Source organism: Triturus cristatus, chromosome 6 (assembly GCF_964204655.1).
Source record: "Triturus cristatus chromosome 6, aTriCri1.1, whole genome shotgun sequence".
Classification (NCBI taxonomy): domain Eukaryota; kingdom Metazoa; phylum Chordata; class Amphibia; order Caudata; family Salamandridae; genus Triturus; species Triturus cristatus.
The window spans coordinates 1,720,187,946-1,720,215,230 of NC_140589.1; positions in this window are offsets into that span (position 1 = coordinate 1,720,187,946).

Sequence of the window (27,285 nt, forward strand, 5' to 3'; positions counted from 1 at the left end):
GATATGTTTGTTTCAGAAGTATAATCACAATATTATATCTCAAATAACTCCAAAATACATCTGATTTCATTTCCTTTAGACCAAATAGTAATTTTAAAATTCTTTTTTGATTAAATTTCCAATGGTAATCCAATAAAATTCTAAAGTTTTATTTGTACAGATCTCACCGATTCTCTGTAACAATTCCTTTATTGTATTTAAATATATTACTACATTTCTTTTCACAATAGTCACAAAACGAAATTTCTATGCCAATTTGAATGCACACTAACTGCTCTTTTTTTTGGGCAAGTGAAAATCACTTTTACTAACTGTCACATTATGAAACCACTTTTCAGATTTTTTAAAAAGCCCATGTCCAGACTGCTACACTACAGCAAGGGCAACCAGCCTTAGTGATGCTGAATGTATTTGCATTACAGACTGAAACCTGAAAACCCCACTCGCTTGTAAATACTGTGCATGACTATACATGGCAAGCACATGGGTGTGTGCTAAGACTCTGCTTCTTCCCCCAAAAATTTGCTCCCCCTTTCCATCTAATGCAACTGTGAAATCACCAGAGCAAGACGCAATAAATCTCTGCCTATAATTCCTCTCTGCACACAGAGTCATGTTTTCACATTAGTCCCAAAACGAAATTTCTTTGCCAATTTGAAAGCACACTTACTGCTCTTTTTTTTTCGGGGCAAGTGAAAATCACTTTTACAGACTGACACATTATGAAACCACTTTTTTTGATTTATTTAAATGCACATGTCCAAACTGTTTTTTCAGACCACCACCATGTGTATTCTCGGTGACTGCCTACACTCCAGCAAGGGCAACCAGCCTTAGTGATGCTGAATGTATTTGCATTACAGACTGAAACCTGAAAACCCCACTCGCTTGTAAATACTGTGCATGACTATACATGGCAAGCACATGGGTGTGTGCTAAGACTCTGCTTCTTCCCCCAAAAATTCGCTCCCCCTTTCCATCTAATGCAACTGTGAAATCACCAGAGCAAGACGCAATAAATCTCTGCCTATAATTCCTCTCTGCACACAGAGTCATGTTTTCACATTAGTCCCAAAACGAAATTTCTTTGCCAATTTGAAAGCACACTTACTGCTCTTTTTTTTTTCGGGGCAAGTGAAAATCACTTTTACAGACTGACACATTATGAAACCACCATGTGTAACTACAACAAAAACAATTTCCATTTCTATTATTCATTTCTTAAGTTACCACATACATCCCCTCTCAAACTGTAAACTCACCTTTAAAATTAGTTAGTTGTGAAAGAAATGTGACACTCAAACAGCAGATTATCAGAGCCAGGATCTCTGTTGTGTTCACCTCTCTCCTCTCAGCAGAACCAGATAATGGCAAACTTTCCCTCTATTTTTCCACACATATACTTGTAAGTTTCAAATCTCAGTGCTTCCCCCTTTTTTTCAAATGTAATCACACATTTCTATTGGTTGAAAACCAACCCTTTTCCAAAAGTACCCTTCCCCCAACTTGACTTCTGCCTAGTACCCTTCCCCCAACTTGACTTCTGCCTGCTACCATAGCAACAGCTCATGGAACACTGCTGTGTTGAGTTAGGTCAGAAGTTCGCCAAACAATGTTTCAATTCCACAGAGCAAGAGTGCTTGACTTTTCAAACCTAACAGCAAATCCATAGTACTGTTCTTTGGTTACACATTTTTTTTTACCAATACAAAACATGCTTCTATTAATTTACACATACAGCCTAGTTTTTATTCTAGAATGGTATGAAACAGCCAATCAGTTCTTTTTGTTTTGTAAAAAATATGTATGCCTCCATTTCCAAACTGTCTTTCTTTTCATATTGCCATTCTACTGAAAGACACCTCCTGAGTGCATCCAGTTCTCCTTTGAAGATGTTCACAGTGTGGATTGTAGGGCACAGCTATGTCTTCTGGAGTGAAAAGTTTGCAGAGAAAACAGGTATGGTGAGAGACCTTGCTTTGCCAAATGTAGACATTAAATGGATTGGTCAGAGAGGGTTAAAGTGGCACCAATTGATGCCATTGGTGAAATCCTTCATTCAAATCCAACACCCTGACCTCATAATAGTGCACTGTGGTGGCAATGACCTAGGCACTTTGACTGGGGTAGGTCTGGAAATGCTTATGAAGGACACCTTTGCACAACTGTTTACACTTTTCCCTAAAACTGCCTTTGTGTTTTCCAACATATGCCAAAGGCAAAAATGGAACTGGTCCAATCATTTCTGTCCACAGATTGACAAAGCAAGAAAGCACGTCAACAAATCTGTTTCTGCTTTCCTCCGTGACTATGGTATGGGTGCCATTTACCACAACAACTTGCGTTATGACATGCAAGACATTTATAGAGGAGATGGTGTGCACTTCAATGATGAAGGGAACAGAGTCTTCCTCTTGAACCTTAGACTCTGCATCGGTACTTACTTGTAGGTACCACTAAAAAATCACTTCATAAACACAACGGCTCTTTTTAGAGCCCCCTAATATCTAAACTCTTAAATCTGCTTTTCATTTATTTATTTTTATTTTTTTTACCGTACGCTTACCGTAAGCTTACCGTACGCGTACCCCGTGATTTTTTTTTAAATCAATAAATGTTTTTTTTGTACTTTTCTGTCCTTCTTTGACCCCCTTACAAATGTTAGGGGGTCTGTAACTCTCCTCATTGCCCCCTTTCCTTGTTTTCACTCTTTTTTTTCAGAGTGAAATACACAAAATGGCGGCCGCCGCTTCCTGGTTTCGACCGATTCGAATGTTTACTAAGATCTAAGAGCCAATCAGAATCGCGCTCGCGCACGCCACCGTACGCTTACCGTAAGCGTACGGTAAGCGTACCGTAAGCGGGCTCAGATATATATATTGATTTAAAGGCTATTTTCTCAGAATCTACTGAACAGATTTACACCAAACCTACAAAAGGCACTTCCTTGACCTAGGGACTACCTCTCTGCCAAATTTTGAGTAATTCTGTTCAGCCGTTCGGGCTGTAGCTCGTTCTAAAGGTCCTATGGAAAAATGCATGGGAAAAACGCGTTTTGGGACCCCCCTTTTATCTCAGCCCCCGCTTGACGGATCCCCCCGAGACTTTCAGGGTAGGAGCGGAGCGTAGCGCCCCACCTATTTTGAGAAATTCGCGAGGATTCATCGACCGGCGCCAAAGTTATTCAAAATAGAATGTTGAGGTTTTCCTATGGAAACGTGGTCCTAACTATAACTACCTACTGGCAACCGCCAGTAGGTAATATATATATATATATATATATATATATATATATATATATATATATATATATATATATATATATATATATATATATATATATATATATATATATATATATAACCTACTGGCGGTCGCCAGTAGGTAGTTATAGTTAGGACCACGTTTCCATAGGAAATCCGCAACATTCTATTTTGAATAACTTTGTCGCCGGTTGACGAATCCTCGCGAATTTTTCAAAATAGGTGGGGCGCTACGCTCCGCTCCTACCCTGAAAGTCTCGGGGGGATTCGTCAAGCGGGGGCTGAGATAAAAGGGGGGTCCCAAAACGCGTTTTTCCCATGCATTTTTCCATAGGACCTTTAGACACAGCTACAGCCCGAACGGCTGAACAGAATTACTTGAAATTTGGCAGAGAGGTAGTCCTCAGGTCAAGGAAGTGCCTTTTGTAGGTTTGGTGTAAATCTGTTCAGTAGATTCTGAGAAAATAGCCTTTAAATCAATATATATATCTGAGCCAGCTTACGGTGCGCTTACGGTGCGCTTACCGTACGCGTACGGTGGCGTGCGCGAGCGCGATTCTGATTGGCCCTTAGATCTTAGTAAACATTCAAATCGGTCGAAACCAGGAAGCGGCGGCCGCCATTTTCTCTCTCGCACTCTGACAGGGGGTTGAAAAACCAAGTGCAAAAACATGTAAAGGGGCTGTTTACACAGCTCCCAAGCACCTAGCCATGTCGAGGGAGTCCCCAACGATCCCCCAAGTAAAAAAAGGCAATTTTAATTTTTTCGAAAATTTCGCCGATTACGCTTACCGTACGCGTACGGTAAGAAATAATAAAAAAAAAAAAAATATCCACATTCTCCCCACCCCGTGTGCAAAAGTAACTTAGCATTTAAAAAAACGTACAAATTCACTGAAAAAACCATAGGTTTCACACACGTTATAGTTAGGAATTAGCATTTAAAAAACCTTGCAAATTCACTGAAAAAATCATAGGTTTCACACATGTTATAGTTAGCTGGACATTTTACTGATAAAAAACCAATGAAATTCCCCCGTTATAGTTACTGTAGGCAACTATAACTCACGCGACCGTAATCCTCTGCTGATGACATATGTGTCTTTATGAAAAAAAAATATTTGTAATATATGTATAGCTAAAATTTAATGGAAGAAGACATGGGCAAATAAGTGTCTAAATACAGTATTAGCATCAGCAGAGGATTGCGGTCGCGTGAGTTATAGTTGCCTACAGTAACTATAACGGGGGAATTTCATTGGTTTTTTATCAGTAAAATGTCCAGCTAACTATAACATGTGTGAATCCTATGGTTTTTTCAGTGAATTTATATATAGATATATATATATACTAGCGGTCACCAGTGGCTACTTATACTAAGGTCAGCTTTTCCATAGACAGAGCATATTTTGGTTTGCTAATATAATTAACCTCGTTTGGCGAATCTTCATGAAACTTTCGATAAAAACTGTTCATCTACCTCAGCTGTTTCCTGGAAAGTTTTGGGGTGATCCATCAAGTGGGGTCTGACAAAAAAGGGAAGTCCCAAAACACAAAATCCCCATGCATTTTCCATAGACTTCTTTAAGATAGGTTTTTAGCAAAAGCGTCTGAACAGAATTACACCGAATACTACAGGATCGTCAGATTGTGCTTTTTGTGATTTGGTATAAATCCTTTTAGTAGAGTTTGAAAAATTAAGGGTAAAATATTATTGTATATTTTGGCAGTTAGGCTCGCGACTGTCCCACAGGCCTCCAGCAAGAGTGCAGAATCAAAAATGAAGCCCTGTGATTGGTCTAGAGGCCAGTTTTTCCCATAAATATTCACTCTCTCGTGGGAGTGAGAGGCTTCCATGAGACCTGTGAGAGCGAGCACTCTGACTGGCTAGCTCTGGAATGTTAAAAAATTAAATAGCCCCCATTATTGGTTACTGTGAAAAATTTGAGGTGGTCCTTGTTTTTGAGAAGAAGTGTGTAACAGATATGTAATGTGATGAGTAAATAGTTCATTCTTATTTTCATAAAATGTTACGATCTCGCAAGACTCTTGCGGGATCGTGAAAAGTAGGAAAGATTATGTGTTGTTTGAATACACTCTGCTATGCACACTTGTTACTGTAGGAAGGAATCTTACTAGAGATGGTGTTTATCAAAGTCTACTATTTAGGCTCTTTGGCTTTGGAAGAGTTGTGTGTAGAGTTACGGCTCATCCACACACCCTACCATGTGCACCCATCATCTGAGAGAGAGTTCTGAAAGGAGAGTCCAGTCCCTCCCCAAGCCCTACTACGCGCATCCAGAATTACAGAGAGAGGTCTCAGCAGAGAGGCTAGTCCCTCCCCACACCTCACTACGCATACCAGTCATTTGAGAGAGGAGTCTGAAAGGAAAGGCAAGTCCATTCATATATCCTATTATGCACACCCATCAGCTGGGAGAGAGGTCTCAAATAAGAGGCCAGTGACTCCCCATACACCCTACTACCCACAGTTGACATCTCATAGAGATGTATCAAAGGAGAGCCCAGTCATCATCAATGATGTCATTTGAGATATCATCGGTGATGTCAAAATTGATGTTATAGAACATGGCATGAGTGATGTCATATGTGAGGTCATAACCAGTGCATGGTGGGGAGCAAGTTATAGTTAGCTGCTAACTATAACTGGTGAACTTCTGATTTTTTTTAGTTCAAGATGTTAATCTTATAACTGACATATTCTCCTAACTATAACGTTACTTTAACCTTTGTTTATTTCAGTGAATATATTTTTTTTAATTTTGTTTACATCTCCTTTGCAACAGAAATGGGGGATGTGGGCACTCCAGTATGAAAAGAACATTTATTATGTGGCTTGTTACCAACTCTTAAGGCTCTGAAAGGAGCCTTGTTACAGTCAAGAGGAGCACTAAGTCCAAGAAGTCCTCCGTGGCCAAGGGTAACCAGTCTGAAATCGCAACCCTCACCACCTCTAAAGGCACTCCCTCTGGTGCTGGCAAGTCATGTTTATGTTTTTTACTCTTCTTAGATTTAAAAATGTGTCTTACCTAATATGCAGCATGCTCTCATGTCTCTATTTTTTTCAGAACTTTTTCCCAACTAATCTACTTTAGTGTTTGTAATCCCTTTTGTTTCTGCAGCCTATTATCTCCGGTTTCCTGTCCTGTTTTTCCCTTTTTTTCTTACTGTAGTAGCAACCGCTCCCTTACCCCTCTTTTACATTAATCCTCTCTTGCCATTCTGTTCTCCTTCACTTAATCATTAGTTTGCTAGCTATTTACCATATTATTGAATCTTTTCTTCTTAGCATTGAATTTTTGACAATTTAATCTTACAAATTTAGTAAAGCTTTAAAAGTAATATTTTGGCAAAATTTACCTGCATTCATTCAGTGCAGTTTTTGAAGGTTGTGCAAATACTGTGGTTGGTGGTTATATTATTACTGAGTACATGCCTTCTATTTTTGCCTAGAAGTTCCTACCAGGTCCACACTGACACGAGCACCATGGACGAGGGTGAGGTCCAAGTAATCAACCAATCTGCCGAGAGGGAATAGGGGAATGGAGCAACTGCTGAGACCAGTGGTGGTAATTCAGTTTCCTTTCTCATTGACAACTGCTTTATTTGTTAATGTATTACTTCTTTGCTTCTAAATTTGGTCCCCAATCCATTTTAAATTATCCACTTTCTTATGGTTCTGTCGCTGCCTAGCTGCCATTGAAATTAATGGCTAGAAGAGGTTGTTCCCCATTGCTCACTGCCCAACCCACCCATACCTATCACCATCTCTCATCTTGTTTCTTCCAATCCAAGCATCTCCTACATTTCTTCTACAAATTATTTTTAAGTTAATTGTTTTGTTAGGCCATCATTTACACTAGTTTCTTTCACTACCCACATGGTGTAAGTTAGGTAACTCAACTTGGCCATAACCAGGCCTAAACCAAGCCCAATGCCTGATGTTTTAGACCTCAACCCAAGAATAATATTGTATTTGGCGGACTGGGAAAGGTATTGTATGGGTGAGTGAGGCTTGATGTGCAACTCACCAGTAGGGAAAGAGCAGGGCCACTGGAATGACTGTTCTTATGTGGAAGCAGGTATTTAATTAGTATGCTGGCTCTTCAGGTTAGCTCAATGCTGTATGATATATAATCGAATAAATTGTGCAACATAAATGTAATTCACCATGTTTTCCTATGGAAATATATATTGTGTTATAGTTAGAACAACATTTCCATAGGAAAATCATTTTTTCTTTTGCCTATAACTTTGGCAGAAATTGACAAATCCTAATGAAACGTTCCCAAACAAATGTTCTCCCGCCTCAGCTCCTTATTGGACCGTTTTGGGGTGATCCGCCAATAGGGGCTGAGAAAAGAGAGGTTCCAAATGCATTTCTCCATTCATTTTTGTGATAGGAAAATTAGACACAGCTACAGCCAAAATAGCTGAACAGAATTACATCAAATTTGGCAGAAAGCTACATCCAGAAGGAGTGCGTTTTGTGATTTGATGTAATTCTGTTCAATAAGTTTTGAGAAATTAAGGCTCAAAAACTTTGTATATTTCACTCCGCGGGCGATCCATGAAGTCGATAGATCTCAAGATGCAATCTGACTGGCATCCACCACAGAGACCAAGATGTGGTCGCAGCCATTTTAGGACTCGGACTTGGTTCCTTGTCCTGAAATAAAGCATCAGAAACATAAAAGTGGGCAGGGTAGGGGTACCCTTCTCCCTAGGCCTGGTAGGGGGGGCCATGAGAGACGTCTCCTTCATCCAAAAATCAACTTCCACCCATGTTTTTTTCTTCCTCCTATCAACTTTTGATTCATCTTCCATGTTTTCCTTTAACACATCCTTCAACCAGAAAATGAGCATCCTACACTTTGCACGTGTAGTACATGCACATTTGGTTCACCATTAAGCTGTTCAAATTAAAATTAGGCTTGCCTGCAATCTTCTCTTCTGGTGGCAAAGTTTGTCCTTTAAACCATGCCATTCAATTGCAGAATTTACACCAAAGTTATCTCATGTGGTATACCAAAATCTCGAATTATTCATCTCATCGGAGCACAAGTTTATGCCATTACTGGTTTCAATCTATCTAGGAACTCTCTCACTCAAAACACTTTTTCAATACTTTATTAATACTTTAATGGTACTAAATGCATTTATTTCCCAAGCCACTCCAATTCTAACTAATGACTATGCACATCAGCCATGATCAAGTAATTATTTCCTTCTGCCAGACTTCAAATTGCTTCAATAAAGTCCAGAACAGAACTCATCCAAGGTGCGCCATGATATGGTATATTTGGCCTCTCACCTCCTCTCACTATCAGGCGTTTTCACTCTGTCTCTAAAAGCATTGCACATCTTCACAAAATTTACCACCTCACTGTAAGGAACTGCAGACCAAAAGTTTTTTTCAACCTCCTTAAAATCAGATGCTAACATAGATGTCCCTCATGGGCCAGTTCTATAATCCTGCACTGAATGCAGTGTGGGGGAATAAACCTCTCGTCTTTGGACAGTTACTCATTTCTCTCTAATGGATAACTGATCCAAGACTCTAAACAATGGACTACATATGGCTTCAAGACAACTCTCTCTCCCTGCATCATTTTTAATAATCTTCCTTATAATCTTCAACATAGTGTGATTAGTAAATCTCCCATGCCATCCCAGCTTAATTGACCATGAATAATTTCTATCAGCAACAGCATCACTTGTTACAACACAAAAAACAGATGTTTGACTTGCAAGTACAACACCGTGACAGAATTTTTTTTTCATCTTGTTCAGAATGGAGCATGAGAGCCAGCAAAGAAGGATCTGTATTCTGCAAAATGAAATAAAAAAGTAAACAATAAAGTGAGTGGAAAATCCAAGAGAAAGACCAGAATAAATTAACACAGTGTAACAGCGAGTCATTTACTAAAGCAAGTTAATAAACATTGAGGGAGAAGGAGGAGGTTAGCTAGCTTTGGTAGAATCATCTAGTAGAGTGATTCTCTGTAGAGAGTATATTGTGGAAAAAACCACCTGTTCTTGGCCTAACATTTATTTAGTCAGGAGCATGGATTGCGCCGCCATGGTGCTCTTTGCATAATTATGGATTTGCCGTATTTTGTTTGTAGTTCTAACAATTCAGAGTGACTAAAAACACAGCAGCACATGTTACCACGCAGGAGAAGGCCATTTGCAAAGGTTGACTTTCTGTTGCTTTTTGCAAAATTTGAGTGTTAAACTGCTACTAATGATGTTCAACCTATGCCCAGACAGTGTTAAAAAGTGTATAAATACTATCAGAAAATGTGCCGCATGATGCTGCATAATTTGCCTTTTCATGCCGCATAATTTAGTCAACCCGGCTACATAATTCCGCACTACCTTGTGGCATAATTCCAGTGGCCCTGTATATAATTTATTGTCCCCACTATGTTATCCTTTTCATGCCAGGGTAAGACTAAAAGGGTGGTGAGGGCAAATTAGCAATTGTTTGTAACGTCATCCGGAATAGTTTATTGTTGCTTTCACCACGTCGGCCCTACCAAGTGTGAAATGTGTTGATGATGAATAGATAACTTTACAACAGATCATACCAGTTGGTGGAAGAAGGTTAGTTCATGAGTGGATGAATAGTCTAACTAAATTCTTCCTGCATTGTTCTTCTCGGGAATGGGGTCTGAACTGCAGACAAGAGTGACATGAAGGTTCCTTGAAAAAGATAATACCTATTGGAAGGAAAAAGAAAATGATAATATTGGAGAGTCAAGGTAACCATGGTGTATGAGAAGTCAGAAGGCGGATCATAGGCTGGCATGCCATAAACTAAAACCCATTGTTAATATATATAACCAGAGGAAGGCCTGTGACCAAAACGCGTAGGTCGTTATGTGATCAAGGCCTGCAAAGGGCGAAACGCGTAATGGCTGACTGGTAGTTTAATAAAAAAAAATTTGCACGTATTCTGTAGTCCGTGCCCATTAATCTGCACCAGGGAGTGGTGGGCAAGTAACGGAGTATGACGAGAGTGACGAAGCCCGAGTCGGAGGACCCGAGTAACGCCAGGGAACTCACTGAGGTAAAGGGGGAGAATCGTATGGTCTGGTGAAGGAGTGTGCATGAGCAAAGCCCATGATATTTGGTTGAAGGATGAGCTCACATTCTGGCATTGTACCTTGAATTAAGCACAATGGCTGCTGACGTGTTGAAGAGCCGCGAGGAGGCGGCAAATGAAATGTTTGAAGACTCACCGGCTTGTGAGCTTCTGCATGCACCTCAAGCATCAGTAACAGTAACTGGCAATCCCTCACTAAGAGAACTATTAAAAAAACTGGAGAAACGTATGCGCGCAGAACAGGCAACATGGTGGGAGCACCAATCGCTATTAGGTATTTAGCAGTTGGGCGGATACCTAGAGGTTTGCGCATAATGCTCGCGCCGAGCTATGAACATCCGGACCCTAACATGCTCAGTGAATGGGCAGAAAGTAGTTTGGATTCATCTGGTCGACTTGTAAGAATCTTGATCAAATATGCAGAGAGCGATCGCGCAGAATTACAGATTAAAATTGATGAAATGAACGCCCAAATTGACAAAATTGAATCATCTGATAATTCAAAACGATATCGTCATGAAATGCTCAGTCGCTTAAAGAAAGAGGAAGAAACAATCAAAAAACGAAAAGCGTTTAAATTCCAAAGAGACAAACTTGACTATCAAAATGGGCAAATATTTACATGTGCTAAGAAATTTGATTCTTTGAGAACCTCAAGTCAGCAACCAGTAGCCGTTTCTCAAACATGTGCAAGTACAAGCGATGTTTTACAAACTTCATCTTCTCTATCCGATCTTAGCTCAGCAGTTGATAGTGAGTCGGATAATGAGCAACATCGTCTAGCATCGAGGTTGGGGTTTCCACGACCATCCCTGGCACAAGAAGTGAATTATCTGCGCCAGGATCGACGGTCAAGCCACGGATGGGAAATGTAAACAAACCCAGTGAACAAACACAAAATGCCGTGAAAGATGACTCTGCAACAAATGGCAACAAACAAAACAACAAAAAGGCGGCATACAAAAAAAACAAACGCTGGAATCGCAAATAAATGATTCTTTTAAATCAACTAACGACCCCCATAAAGTTATCAATCTTACATCAACACCGTTAAGTGCGGCTGAAATACAAGTTTTATCATTAGGTTTGACTTACAGTGCTGCCAGTGATTTTAATTATGCTCAGACGCGGATTGATATCTATAAATTCACTCGTAAAATGAAATTACGCAAATACCTTGCATTCAATAAAAACCAACAAAACAGGCAACCTAAAATGACTTTGCCAGTAACATCAGATTTGAGTGCCAATGATCTGGGAACGTTGCAAAATCTTCAAGATCTGGCAGAAGAAAGTACCGGCAACATTAACAACGAACTGATTGTCTTAAATATGACTGGTAACACACATTTTAAGTCCAAATCAACATTTACTCCTATTATGCTTCATGACAATATTGACACGTTTTCTGAATTGGTGACAATTGAATTAAAACGATTGTATAAGTCCACTGCTCATTCTCGGCACAGATATACACAACAGAACAACAGCTATTCCCAACTCATTAGAAAGCTTCAAACCAACGGTAACATCATTGTACGCCAGGCAGACAAAGGGGGAAATGTTGTGTTATGGGCCAGAGACTTATGCTTAGATGAGGCACTTAAACAGCTTAATGATCATAGCTGCTACATGAGAAGTGATATTGGCAGAGTCAAACAAATGTGGTGTGATTTTTATTTAAAACTGACTGCTTGGAGAAGTGCAGGTCTTATTCGTATTGACGAGTTAAAATTTCTAAAAAATGATCATCCTGTTATACCAGCTATGTACCTTATCCCTAAAGTGCACAAGAGTTTAGAAAGACCCACAGATAGACCCATTATTTCCGCCAGGAATAGTATCACTGAAAATACCTCCAGGTATGTAGATTATTTTCGACAGGAGCACGTCAAACAGCTCCCGTCGTACATTCGTGACACTAGTGATTTCTTAAACAAAATCAAAGATATCAAATGGGACACTGGATATTTACTGATTACTCTCGATGTCACCAGCCTTTATACCAGTATCCATCATCTAGACGGTATAAAGGCAGTAGAGCACTACCTTGGTACGAAATCTATTCACATGAGCAATCACAACAAAATGTTGGTAACAATGATAAGTACCTGCTTGCAGAACAATTTCTTTCTGTTCCAAAACCAAGTGTATCAGCAGGTCAGAGGAGTTGCGATAGGGGCCTGCTTCTCCCCCAGCTATGCTTGTTTGCATATGGGGCAGTGGGAGGAGCAGGTCCTCAGATCGGCTTTCTCTGACTTACTTGAGACTCATGTGATTTGTTGGTATCGTTTTATTGATGATCTCTTTTTGATTTGGAAGGGTACCGAATTACAGGCCATAAATTTCATAGATCAAATCAATGTCAATATTCTCAATTTGGAATTTACGGCAAACATTAGTAAGGAAACTATTGCATTCCTTGATGTGGAGGTCTATATCTGTGAGGGCCAATTGCAAACCAGGCTCCATAGAAAACCCACTGCTGGGAATTCAATACTCCACACTTCCAGTCACCACCCAGGCCACCTGAGCCGCAGCATCCCCTATGGGGAAATGTTGCGTATCAGGCATATTTGTAGTCAGCATGAAGAATGTTTCATGGCGCAAAGTGCAAGCAGAAAAAGATTTCTAGCTAGGGGTTATTCAATAGATGACATTTATCTGGAAACTACAAGAGGCAATCAGATCTCTAGGACGGACGTCCTACGAAGTACCCGGGTTGCCTCTCCTATCACGTCTAATCAACTTGTAGAACCTACCAGGTTGATATTAACTTATAACTGGCAACACCGCACGATACGTAAAATCATCAAACAGAATTGGAATTTAATTCGCAATGATGCTGTTATTGGGGAGCAGATTACTCTGGCCCCCAACATAAAATTCAGAAAAGGGCGATGCATGTCTAGTGACTTAGTTAAAAGCAGCCCAAAGATAGTGGTGACTAAAACATGGTTAAACTCCAGAAAGGGTATCTTTCGCTGTACAAATTGCAAAGCATGCAAATATGGTGTAAGCACACCATCATACAGAACTCCTTTTCACATTAATATGAAATGGATCACAAAGTTGCTCACTTGCAAAACGGAGTTTGCTGTCTACGTGCTGGAGTGTCCCTGTGGCCTGCAATATGTTGGTAGCACCAAGTTGCAGGTACGCAAGAGGATACTCCAGCACGTTAGAGCTATCATCAACAGCGACCCAGCTTATCCAGTCACCAGACAATTTAAAGAATGCCATGGTAATGCAAGTGAGCAACTAAAATACTTTGTGATAGACTCTGTAATGCCCCTCAGAAGAGGTGGTAATCGTGAAGAAATGCTACGCAAACTTGAAACCCACTACATTCTTGAATTAGATACTAAATCACCGAATGGTTTAAATGCCAGTGAAAATTTCTATACCTGCTTATAGAATTGATGTTATAAACTGTTAGTCTTGCATGTGTTACAATTCAAGAAAATATCAGATTACAAATGACAGACGTTATTTAGTAGTGTCATTTTACCCTCCTCTCAGAATTTATTTTATGATTTTATAGGAAATTATTTTAGCACATACATTTTTAGCATTGGGTAGCACTTTTTTGCACAAGCACTTTAACTTGAAACAACTCAACATAGCCCATTTGAGCTTAATGTCTAAGCATCAGCACTTTATGTACGACAATACACTTGTTCAGCATTACATTATCCGATCATATCTCTAGTTGATATTTGATCGTAGGGATCAAGCATACATAACAATGACATCAACCCTCACAAGAGAGCAGTAAACTATAATTGATGGACATTTATGTATACAAGTGTTATGAATTATTTAATATGCTTTTCCTATTTCTAATATGTACAATATTTTAAGAAATGATTTTTAGAATATACCCACTGGGGTTTTATTCTTTTTAGCATTTTTAGATATAAATATGAATGTTTATATTTATACCTATGGATGTAAATATTTATATTCATATTCTGAAACTTAAAGCATCTCAATTTTGTATAACATGATTTTACTGACTTGCTTTCACAATGATAACTTGTTTCCGTAATGTATTTGGTTGGTGTAAATTTTTAAACAAATATCAAATACACCTTTTCATTTTGCTATATGCTGGCTTAGTAAGGACTATTTGCATGAAATCAAAGAACATTGCAAATTTGTACTAAAAGTAACTAGATGCCGAGGATGTTTTCTATGTCTATAGTGCCCTTTTTTTTCCCATTCAACACGGCGTTCATGCACTGGCACTTTAAAAATGTGGTCCTCCTCTTTACACGTCATGTGATCAAGGCCTCTGGAAGGCCAAAACGCATAATGGCGGCAGTGCTGGGAAACAAATAAACAGAAATACCTGCACTGACATCTGGGTCTGTTTCGTCTGTTCCGGAGCAACGTGGAAGCTGGTGACGGAGTACACATCATGTGTATATATATATATATATATATATATATATATATATATATATATATATATATATATATATATATATATATATATATGTGTCATGCCGAAGTACAATAAAAGAGCAACTACTTGTTGGACCCGTGCTCTACTTCTGTCTACAACGAAGGAGTGTGATTTGGTGTTTAGGTGCGGCCACAAGCACCGGAGAGTACCCATCCCTAAGTGTTTTGGCGGATACTGTGGCAAGCTGTTGGAACCTCCAAACACAATTGGAAACGCCGAAACCGCCGCTTTCCCTTAAAAGTGCCCTGCCAGCTGAAGTGTTGGACTGTGATTCTGCAGAGTGACTCTACTTACTTAAGTGGTGGCTGCAGGCTGAAAACGGTCTGTTTGCGGTGGGATGCGGGTCCCTGGGAGTTGTTCGCTGCTCACGGAGAGATCAAGGTAGGCGTGGGGAAAGGAGCAGACACCGCCCACTTGGGAAGTACAAACGATGTGTGCCTGCTCGACATGGACTCGGAGCTCCGGGTTCAAGTTATCTCCCTAGTCTAACCTAAGCAGCGCCTCAACCAATCATAGAGGGACAGTTTGTTTTAAAAGTGGGCTTGGACAGTACTTACTGTTTGGCATCTGTTGAGTCATGGAGACGAAACGCGTCATGCCGAAGTACAATAAAAGAGCAACTACTTGTTGGACGCGTGTGTGCTCTACTTCTGTCTACAACGAAGGAGTGTGGTTTGGTGTTTAGGTGCGGCCACAAGCACCGGAGAGTACCCATCCCTAAGTGTTTTGGCGGATACTGTGGCAACCTGTTGGAACCTCCAAACAAAATTGGACACGTTGAAACCGCCGCTTTCCCGTAAAAGAGTCCTGCCAGCTGAATTGTTGGACTGTGATTCTGCAGGGTGCCTCTACTTACTTAAGTGGTGGCTGCAGGCTGAAAACGGGCTGTTTGCGGTGGGATGAGGGTCCCTGGGAGTTGTTCGCTGCTCACGGAGAGATCAAGGTAGGCGTGGGGAAAGGAGCAGACACCGCCCACTTGGGAAGTACTAACGATGTGTGCCTGCTCCACATGGACTCGGAGCTCCGGGTTCAAGTTATCTCCCTAGTCTAACCTAAGCAGCGCCTCAACCAATCATAGAGGGACAGTTTGTTTTAAAAGTGGGCTTGGAAAGTACTTACTGTTTGGCATCTGATGAGTCATGTAGACGAAACGCGTCATGCCGAAGTACAATAAAAGAGCAACCACTTGTTGGACCCGTGTGTGCTCTACTTCTGTCTACAACGAAGGAGTGTGGTTTGGTGTTTAGGTGCGGCCACAAGCACCGGAGAGTACCCATCCCTAAGTGTTTTGGTGGATACTGTGGCAACCTGTTGGAACCTCCAAACAAAATTGGAAACGCCGAAACCGCCGCTTTCCCGTAAAAGTGTCCTGCCAGCTGAAGTGTTGGACTGTGATTCTGTAGGGTGCCTCTACTTCCTTAAGTGGTGGCTGCAGGCTGAAAACGGGCTGTTTGCGGTGGGATGAGGGTCCCTGAGAGTTGTTCGCTGCTCACGGAGAGATCAAGGTAGGTGGGGGGCGCTAGAGAGCGCGCACGCAGAATGGCCGCACTGCTGTGAGGCTCCTGCAGCCTGGAACTCAAATCCGTAATTTATCCTGTCTAAACCGCTGCTCCCGCGACCGAAACTACCCGTGGCTGTTGAAGGTGTTTTGCTGCTGCTTTGGTGAAAGTTGGAGCCCTGTGCGTCCAGCTGCGGCGGAGTTAGCGGCGGCGGTGGCCGGAAGGGGAGCTCAGCAGACGTGGGGCGGAGCGAGCCGCCCGGCGTGTGATCCACGCAAGTCCGAGGCTCACCACGAGGCAAGTGGGCCGTGCTGGGGACCCGCGTTGGCGGCACCTTGACGACTGTGCGGATGGCGGAGAGGTCGCTGAGAGAGGGGGAGGCACAGCCGGACACTACCCCCCTGCTATGAGTCACGTTGCTGCGTGAGCATTATCTGTGCACCCGGGGCCCTGTGCGGAACGGCGCCATCCGAGGGAGAAGCATACCTAAAACGGTGCGGTGGGGGCTCTGGAGCAATGCCGACGAGATACGACCTGCTCGACGGGTAGCGGGCAGGGTGGACGGCGGTGTACCCTGCCCTGGTCTGGCCGACCCGCTCACGCGAAGGCCAGCGCTGAGAGCCCGTGTAGGTGGGGCGCTCCCCCCCCTCCCCCTGCTGCCAGAGGAGGACGAGAAGGTGTCCGAGACTGCGCCCACCCGCCGGGGTGGGCGGCTGTGAGGTGCCTGGGCCGGTGAGGGAGACTCGGAGACTCACCGCCTCGTGGCCATCTGCTGGGACTCGACGAGTGCTGGGCTCATCTCTTATGTGCCGGTGCCTGGCTGGCCTCTCTCCCGTGTGCCGGCCTGCTGTTTAGAGGTTCGAGGGAGGCGACACGCTACGGACGCTGCGACCCTGCACCCTGCGACCTGCGGGGCATTTCGCTCCATTTGCCTGGCACGGCATCGTTTGATATTGGGGTCCCGGCGGCCGGTTCTTCCTCTGGGGGCTGTGGTGGTGGACGCCTCTTACCTGCCTTTTGCTCCCTGATCGGGGGAGGCTGGTTCGGACCCGCCGGTGACCTGGTACTCACCACTAAGGTCGCGCTGTGTGCGGTCCGGGACTTCTGGGCCCGCCTGTGCCCTTGAGGATAACAGAGGCCGGCATACTGAGACCTGTGTCAGCACCCACGATGGGCAAGCAGGACAGCCGGCAGCCTAAGCTCACGTTTGACCCCCCAGCGACCAAGAAAGGGGTGCGAGGTGCGCAGGACCCGGGAGGCGCCCAGAGCTCGCCCGCGCCCGAGGCGAGTTCCTCCTCCCCGGCCACAGACCTACAACACCTAATGCAAGAGATGAAGCAAGGGTTTGCTACAATTGTGGACAAAGTGGACCGGCTATCGTCCAGAATGGACGCCATCGCGCAGAAAATAGATATCCATGAAGAGAGGATTGCGGAAACTGAGCGGAGGATATCCGATAACGACGATACCACAGCCACCCACACCACGCAGCTTTCCAGAATGGATAATGTCTTGAGACTTATAGCTGCAAAGAATGAGGAGTTGGAAGCCCGTAGCCGCCGCAATAACATCCGCGTGGTAGGGATTCCAGAATCCACTAATACAGGGCGCATGGAAGACTACGTGGAAAAGATCCTCCTGGCCGCCGTTGGTTCCGACGCCTTTTCTAAGCAATTTATCGTTGAGAGGGCACACCGCTCTCTTGGGCCGCGGCCGAAACCGGGAGCTCCTCCTAGACCCATCATTGCACGGCTACTAAACTATAGAGACCGGGACACGGCGTTGCGAGCGGCTCGCACGGCTCAGACACTTTTGTGTGATGGGGTCAACTTTACCGTTTACCTTGACTTCACGCCTATAGTGCAAGAACAGCGGCGTAAATTTCTCGATGTTAAAAAGAAACTGAGGGCCCAACAAATTGATTATGCACTACTCTACCCGGCTAAATTGAGAATTACCCACCAAGCACGGCAGCACTTCTTTACAAACCCGCAGCAGGTAGAGGAATTTCTTAAGGCTCTGAAGAATGGGCGTACAGAGAGGTCTGCTGGTGGCGAGGAAGATCGTGAAGATGAACACTAGCTATGAGGGTGTGTTTTTGTGCTAGATGGATCTGCGAACTCAGGAACTATTGTCATATGCTTAATACAGATGCGAGCCCAAGGGACATGCAAGCATGAAGACGCTGTGACTGTTTGGAACTTCTTTGGTCGGATGTGGGACAGCGGTTGGTAACGTATTCCAGGCGCCACCTCCCCGTGCCTTCCCCTGTTGTGAGAGGGGACGGGCCGCTGGGGGTGGATATGGGCGCACTCTGGACGGACCCCATGGGGTGTACCCCATTGCTAACACTGACTGTGTTGCTCCTGTTGAGCTTTCGGCGGGGAATTATGGGTGGGGGGAGGGGAGGGGATTCTGGCAAGTTGGGGTTGCTTCAGTGGGTTGGGGGTGGGGTAGGGATGCGCGTGACGGCCCTGGTCTCTCCCGCTGCCCTCGCTTCTACCGGAGCAACTTTGCCCGGGCGGAGGGATTGGCGCTGGCGGAGACCCCTGCTGCACACATTGTTTGTGACTATGGCCTGCGGCAACGATCAGGTAGGGACGCTCATTGATGGGTCATGGAGCATGGGGTGTACGGGGCTATCTGTCCTACATTCGGGGGGTGAAGGGGGGGGATTGGAGCGAGGGCCCTGGAGCTTACTAGCCCGGGCCGCCCTGCTATGCCCGCGCCTGGGGAATGTGGTAGGAGTTGGCATGCTCGGAATACTGAGGAAATTCTTGTAGATAGCTGCTGGACGACTGGGACAGAACGATTGTGTGTGACGACCCTGGCCCAACCTTTAGATCAAAATGCTTGGGAATGGTGGCTATGCAAGGCAGCTGACACTGGGTGGGGCGGGGAGATGCGCTTTCCGGTGCAGTATGAGATTGTCTTAGATACGTTGCCGGTAGACCATGTTCTTCAGATGGTTACGGGAATTCTGTTGGAAATGTTCAAGATGTGGGGTGGGGGGATGGGAATGTTTGAATATGTTATTGCACTATTGTACGCGACCAACATCAATGTGAGGTTTTTTTTGAAGATTATGGGTGCTCCTGCGGGTGGCATGCTGGGGGGTCCCCTCTTGGCGCCGACTCCTCCCACATTTATTCACGTGGGGTCTGGCGGAGGTAACTGCAGGCATGGGGGACACAGGTGGTGGCGCGGCTCTGATGCTGGGGTGACACTGCGGTTAAACATGTGTATTTATGGTTGCGTGAGGGGCCCTCCCCTGTCGCAGCACTGTCATATTCTTTTACTGTCCCCATGACACGAGTAGATTCGGCCTTAAATATCCTGACGTGGAATGTTAGGGGTCTGGGAGACCCGCGAAAGCGGAGACAGATACTCTCCTATCTAGACCGCCATGTTATACATATTGCCTTTCTCCAAGAGACCCACTTCAGAGAGCAAGCCAGCCACCCCTTTGCTGGCAGGTGGGCTGCATTTGCTGCCTTCTCCTCCTACTCTTCGTACTCTAGGGGTGTGGCGATATTGATAAAGAAGGGAACGCCCTTCAGTATGGAGGGCACTAAAAGTGACGCTCAGGGGCGGTACTGTCTAATGTGGGGTAGGCTGGGACATGTGGCGGTTACCCTGGTCTGTTGTTATGGCCCCAACATAGATGATCCGCATTTCTTTACAGACCTCAATGCAGCAATTGTGGGCGTGGGCCCGAGACAGCTTATTTGGGGGGGGGGACTTCAACACTTCACTGGACCCGTCTAGGGATAGATCCCACCCGGCCCCGCACCATTACACTAAGGCGCGTGCGAGCCTGTTGGACGCATTGGCTAATCATAACTTAATTGACACGTGGCGGCACCTACATGCGGACGCACGTGAAGGTACACACTTCACGGCGCAAGCAAATTCATGGGCACGGCTTGACTATGTTTTTATTTCCCCTCATTTTCATGCGGCGCTTGAACATGCACACCATCTCCCACGCACGTTCTCTGATCATTCGCCGACCCGTGTCACGTTGCGAGCGGCGTACCTGGGCCCCCCTGTGACTTCTTGGCGCCTGCAGCCCATGATGCTGCTAGATCCGGTATTTCAGGAGGAGTTACGGGAGGAATGTTTGGAGTTCTTTGAGCGCAATAAAGATTCCGTGACTGAGGTCGGAACCATATAGGACGCTTTTAAAGTTACCATACGGGGAGTGTGCATCGCTAAGGGGTCAGGCGTTCTCAAAACCATATTAGCTCGCCTGCGTACTCTGGAGAGTGAACTTGAGGCGCTTGAGGTGTCGCTGGCCGACAACCCTGAAGATGCCACGCTCGCTCGTATTCGTGAAAAGATAGCGGAATATATGACTGAAGCCGATCGGGAAGTGAAATTTAGGGGCAAACACTGGATAGCTCGCCGCTATGGCGAAGGCGAACGGCCAGGGAAAGCCCTGGCAGCGACGATGCGACTGACGCGCCCGCCAAATACTATAATGGAAATTGAAAGCAGTAGCGGTGCCGTGTACAGAGACACCACGCTCATTCTCAACGCATTTGTTGAGCATTATCACCACTTATATACATCGACCAGGGCTGGGGATCTGCACCTGCAGGACTATTTGGGGGATGTCTCCTTGGGATGGCTTAGCGATACACAACAGGCGTTTTTAAGCTCCCCTTTTGAATTGGATGAGGTGCGGGAGGCTATTATGCACATGCAATCGGGCAAGGCCACAGGCCTTGATGGGATCCCAATCGAATTCTATAAGACTTACATTGATTTTATGGCGCCGGTCCTCCGCGAAGTGTATGAAGATGCACTGGAGGTGGGCCATCTCCCCCCTTCGATGCGTATGGCCCTCATTACTTCGCTCCTCAAGCCTGGTAAAGCTGCTGACCAATGTGATTCATACCGACCCCTCTCACTGCTCAATTGCGATGTAAAAATTCTTGCTAAACTGATAGCTACCCGCATTAACTTGCTCCTCCCTAACCTGGTCCTCCCTGACCAGGCGGGGTTCGTGCCCGGAAGGGCCACATCCCATAATCTGCGTACTTTTTTCTCGATTCTGAATGCCGTACATGACGATCTCCCGATGGCTGCCGTCTTCCTTGATGCCTCGAAAGCTTTCGACTCGCTTGAGTGGGATTATGTATTTCGAGTTCTGGAATTGATGGGGTTTCCCCTCATCTTTATTTCTTGGATTAGGCTCTTGTACGTATCCCCCAGGGCCCGAGTGCTGGTGAACGGGAAACTGTCGGAGGCGTTTCATATCACCAGGGGCACTAGACAGGGTTGCCCCCTGTCGCCCCTGTTGTTCGCTATCGCCATGGAGCCGCTCGCGGCGCGGCTCAGGCAGCATCATAAAGATAAGGCGATGCGGTGTTTCCAAAGACAGATATTGATTTCTATGTATGCGGACGACATTACCCTGTATATTCGTGATCCCTGTGATAACCTTCACCCGATTCTTAGGGAGTTCGTCAGGTTTGGCAGGCTCTCGGGAATTCAGATCAATTGGAGCAAGTCTCGGGTTTTCCCGCTTACGTCATCTACTAGCAGGTTTACGCTGGAGTACCCTCTAGCTTGGTGCGAGGGGGATTTCACCTATCTAGGTATACACATCGAGAAAAACAGGGAGGAACTGCTGAGGGCCAATTATGGCACGAAGATGACTCGTATTTCAGACTGCATAACTCGATGGATTACACTCCCCCTTTCTATGGCGGGTCGGGTGTCGCTGGTTAAAATGGTAATACTGCCACAGTTGCTGTATCTCTTCCTGAACATCCCCTTTTACCCGGGCAGTTTCTTCTTCCGGACCCTGCGCTCGGAGCTTATTCGCTTGGTTTGGGGCGGGAAGTCTCCTCGACTCAAATGGGAGGTCCTCACTAGGCCATTTGTGCAGGGCGGGTTTGGCGTCCCGGACTTCGAGCTGTACTTTCAAGCGGCGCAGGCGCACTACGCCTATTTCTGGATACGGCAGCCCCGATACATGCCCCAGCTTGCGGCCGAACACTGGCTGGCGCATCCGATCCCCATAGAGGGCGCATTGTACGCTCCGGTAGCGGGGGCGGATGCACCGCCCACGACAGTGGCAGGTACGGTGACGGCCTGGAAGCGAATAACTGCTAAGCTGGGCCTGAATATGGTATACGCGCCGCTCTTGCCGCTTGTCTACCACCCTGCCATGCCCCTGCTGCAGGAGGCAGGGTTTCAGAAATTGGCCCAGGCTATCCACGTTAAGACATGGGGAGACTTATATCATGATGGCACGTTTCGCTCTATGGAGCACCTCTATGGGGGCATCCAGCCTTCTCCCCTTGAGGTGTTTTTGTATATTCGGCTCCGGCAGGGGCTTAAGGCACTCACGCCCGATTTCCCACGGGAACCGCCAGAGGTGACACCGTTACAGCGTGCCCTTCGGGACGAGACCCCTGCCAAGTTGGTCTCCAAGATCTACGGGTCGGTGCGATCGCTGATGGACGCGCCGCCTCTTGCTGCTCGGGAGAAGTGGGATCGGGAACGGCAGACCCCACTGACGGACAAACAGTGGGAGTTCTGCCTTCAACAAACGGAGCGTATTTCTTCTAGTAGCAGATTCAGAATAATACATTATAAATATATTCACAGGTTGTATTACACTCCTGTAAAGCTGCACAAATACCGACTCCGGGAGGATGATAGGTGCGAACGGTGTCATGCTCCTGGGGCAGACTTCCTCCACTTGGCGTGGGCGTGTGAGGCGGTGCAACGTTATTGGCGTCAGATCTTTACAGCGGTATCCAAAATGATCAATTCGGAGATAGAGCCTTCCCCTGTCCTCGCCCTCTTGGGGTATGTGGAGCCCATACAAGCCGCGCACCGCAAATTCATTGCATTAGCCTTCCTGCTTGCTAAAAGACGAGTTGCATGCAAGTGGGGCAGAGGCAGGGCCCCTAAATTTAAGGATTGGATGCGGGATATTGTTTATTGCCAGGAACAAATTAACACGTACTCTGAACTTTTACCACCCGCTTCCAGGCCAACTGACATTTGGGCACCACTGACTTGCTACTTGCTGGAGGGGGAGACTGCTGGGGGGGATGAGGCGATCCCATAGACGCATACGGGACTATCCCTCATGACATGTGTAACGCCTGCGATGAATGGTGTGCTCCAGTGCAGATGCGACTGGCTGGCCGTTAAGTGCAGCGGCCCTTAGGCTCGTGGAGAGTGTCTTCCATTTGCCCAGTGCTGAGACGTGAGAGAGTGGAATTGCGGCTTCACCAGGGGGAGTCTGATTTGAAACGCACTGCACAGTTAATATGGATTTCAAATGCGATCTTGATTTATTGATATCTTGTGTTATCGATGCTTGCTGTGATGCTCCTTGTCACCTCTGTACTGCTTCCCACTGCCATATGAACCCATTGAAGTAACTTGCTTATGATGTATGGTCGCTCAAATTTCATAAATAAAGTTTTAAAAAAAAAAAAAAAAAAAAAAAGAGATCAAGGTAGGCGTGGGGAAAGGAGCAGACACTGCCCACTTGGGAAGTACTAACGATGTGTGCCTGCTCCACATGGACTCGGAGCTCCGGGTTCAAGTTATCTCAGCGCAGTGAACTCGTCACGTTGCATATTACGTAGTATGTAACGTACACAGGAAGAGCGTTGGCTCGTCTTGGAACAAGCAGATTTTGACCACGGACCCCGGGTTGAGCGATCAGAGAAACTAAGTAAGTCAGCACGTAGGAGCAATCGTTTTGCACTGTTTCTTTTGATTCATTGACTTGACGGCGTTCATTCGTTCAATCGGGTAAAACGCGAGTAAAGTTAGGTCGAATTTCAAACTCGTATTTGACACACTGGGTTCACTTTTCATGCTGTGAACAGATTCCGCTTTAACTGCCTTTACTCTGATAACATCTTTTTAATTCATTAAAGCGTAGGGCTTTAGTGCGAGTCAATGTGAATGCCCAATCAGCATTAAATGCCAGAAATCCTCATTACGCTGACATTAGCAATAATGTGTTCTTTTTATGTTTAAGTACTAGGATATGATATAAAGTTGTTTTGGGCATTTCTTGAAAGCAGGTACTGTTAATGGATGTGTGTATGATTATTTGTGAATTTCCTTGTGAAAGTGTTAATATTACACAGAATATATGTATTGTTCACATTAGATACTGGGACTGATTAGCTTCTTGTTTATTTCTTTAGACCCCTGAAGAAGGGTCCCTGGAGCGACCTGAAATGCATTGGGTGGTTTAACTCATGGATTAAAATCCGAAAATATGATAATACTATAAGAATTGAAGCAACTGATTAATTTGAAAATAAAAGAAGAGATGAAACTTGGATTATATGGCTTATGATCATCATTTGAAGTAAATGGTGCTAAGTATGGATAAGGAACCACAGTAGTTCCCTGAAAGAGTGCGCACATTCTTCGGCGAAGGGTCTCCCTGACCGAATCATCACTGGAATTGGGGCTCCCCCCACAGTCCCCAACGGAGAGGGCCAGCCCCAGGGGATGGGGTCCCCGAGGCTAGAAGTGGCCCGGGAGGGGGGCCACGCGGCCTTCCTCCCCCAATTATTATTTTTTTTAAAATAAATAAATAAAGGCCGGCCCCCGGGGGATGGGGTCCACGGGGCCAATAGAGGCCTCAGGAGGGGGGCCACGCAGCCCCCCTCCACAATAAAAAATTAATATTTATGTGGCCATGCCCCGGGGGATGAGGTGCCCAGGTCTGGAATTGGCCACTGGAGGGGGGCCCACGCGGCCCCCATCCCGTTCAATTTATTTATTTTTTTTAATTGGGGGTAAGGCCCTGGGGGATGGGATCCCCAGGGCCCAAAAAAAGGGGGGGCCACGCAGCCCCCCTTCTAAATAAAAAAAATATTAAAGAAACTCGGAGATCGTGCCGAGGCCCCGCCCCTTCCGAGCAACACACTGTAAACGCGCCCTGTGGTGTGTTTTACAATGGGGAATGAATTCCCCTTCAATACTGGGGGTCCCTGGGGGCCAACTAGCCCACCAGGTACCTCCAGTAAGCACCACAGCGCTGCATTGCAGAGAGTTGGTCCAGGCCACGCCCCTTTTTATACCTCTCTGCAACGCATCTCTGTGGCGCTTACTGGAGGTACCTGGTGGGCTAGTTGGACCCCAGGGACCCTCAGGATTCAAGGGGACTTAATCGCCCAACTCAAAACGCACCACGGGGCGCGTTTGCACAGTGGTTAAGGGAGGGGGTGGGGCCGGAGGTGACATGTGTGCAAACACAGCCTGTGGCACGTTTTAAGTTGGGGAATTAATTCCCCTTCAATACTGGGGGACCCTGGGGACCAACTAGCCCACCAGGTACCTCCAGTAAGCGCCACAGGGCTGCGTTGCAGAGAGGTGTCCAGGCCACGCCCCTTTTTACACCTCTCTGCAACGCAGCTCTGTGGTGCTTACTGGAGGTACATGGTGGGCTAGTTGGACCCCAGGGACTCTCAGGATTCAAGGGGACTTAATCCCCCAACTTAAAACGTGCCACAGGGCGCATCTGCACAGTGGTTAAGGGAGGGGGCAGGGCCTGAGGTGACATGTGTGCAAACATGCCCTGTGGCATGATTAAAGTTGGGGAAATAATTCCCTTTCAATCCTGAGGGCCCCTGGGTACCAACTAGCCCACCAGGTGCTTCCAGTAAGTGCCACTGCGCTGCGTTGCAAAGAACTATAACTTTCCCTAAAACCTATGTTTTTTTCAGTGAATTTCTAAGGTTTTTTAAATGCTAATTTCTAACTATAACGTGCCTGAAATGTATGGTTTTTTCAGTGAATATTTATATATATATAGATATAGAGAAGAGGAAAGCTAGCAAGTTCAATCGCGATCTACAGATTATGCCAATGGTCGAATCTATACGTTCGCAAGGAAATATGACTTCCTGAGGAATAGAGCTGTAATGGATAAATGCATTAGCTATGACCCTCAGGGCACATATGATAGCTCTAACTTGAGCTCTGCAGAAGAGGACACAGAGATCTCCAAATTGGATTTTTGTGGGGAAATGCGATTGGCCCAGATAGAGACGCGACAGCGCGGTCGAGCAAGAGGTACAACATGGGAAGGGGACAAAACTAGGGGTGGGCGGAATTTGCGTAATCGCGTTACACAAATCTCCGCAAAACGGTAAAAAATCTCCGCGAACACGCAGAAATTCCGCGAACACGCGGAATTGCTTGTTCGCGATGCTTTTTTCCTGTTCACAATTGCTGTTTGCGTGCTTGAGGAGAAATATCTCGCGAACACGCATTTTGAGAACTCAAACAAGCAAAAAATTTCGCGAAGTCGCGGAACGCAGAATTTTGGGCAATTTCGCGTTCTCCGCGGAACGCAAAATTACCCAAATTCCGCAAATTTCGCGAGCGGACCGGAATTTACTGCCCAGGCCTAGACAAAACCCAACCCAAAACCCACTCCAACTAGACACAGCAAAAGAAGGAGCAAGCCCCAAAAGAGGAGAAGAAAAGAAAAAGCAAAAATAAAAAAGATATCATCAAATAATGATCTGGTTGTAAACATCTCCAGTATGCTTTTAAATGCTGACCATATTAGCCTCCTCAATAAGGGACTAACCTTCTGTCCAAATTCAATCATGGACATTCCAAACTTTCGCCTCGACCTGTACAAATTCTGTCGCAAAGCCAAGCTAAAGAAATACTTCGAGGAAAAGCCGGCAGCAGTAGGGGGCATAACATGTTCAAAATCTATGGAAATTTCCCCACTAAATCAAAATGATCTTCCAGCCCTCAGAGCTCTGTCCAACCTAGGGAGCAATACTCCAGATAATAGCTTGAATTCCAGTCCAAACATTGAAGGTGACTTAGCAATCTGCCAAAGAGAAGGTATAAATACTCATCGAAGTGGAGAATGTGGATTGAAATCCCAGTCTAAAT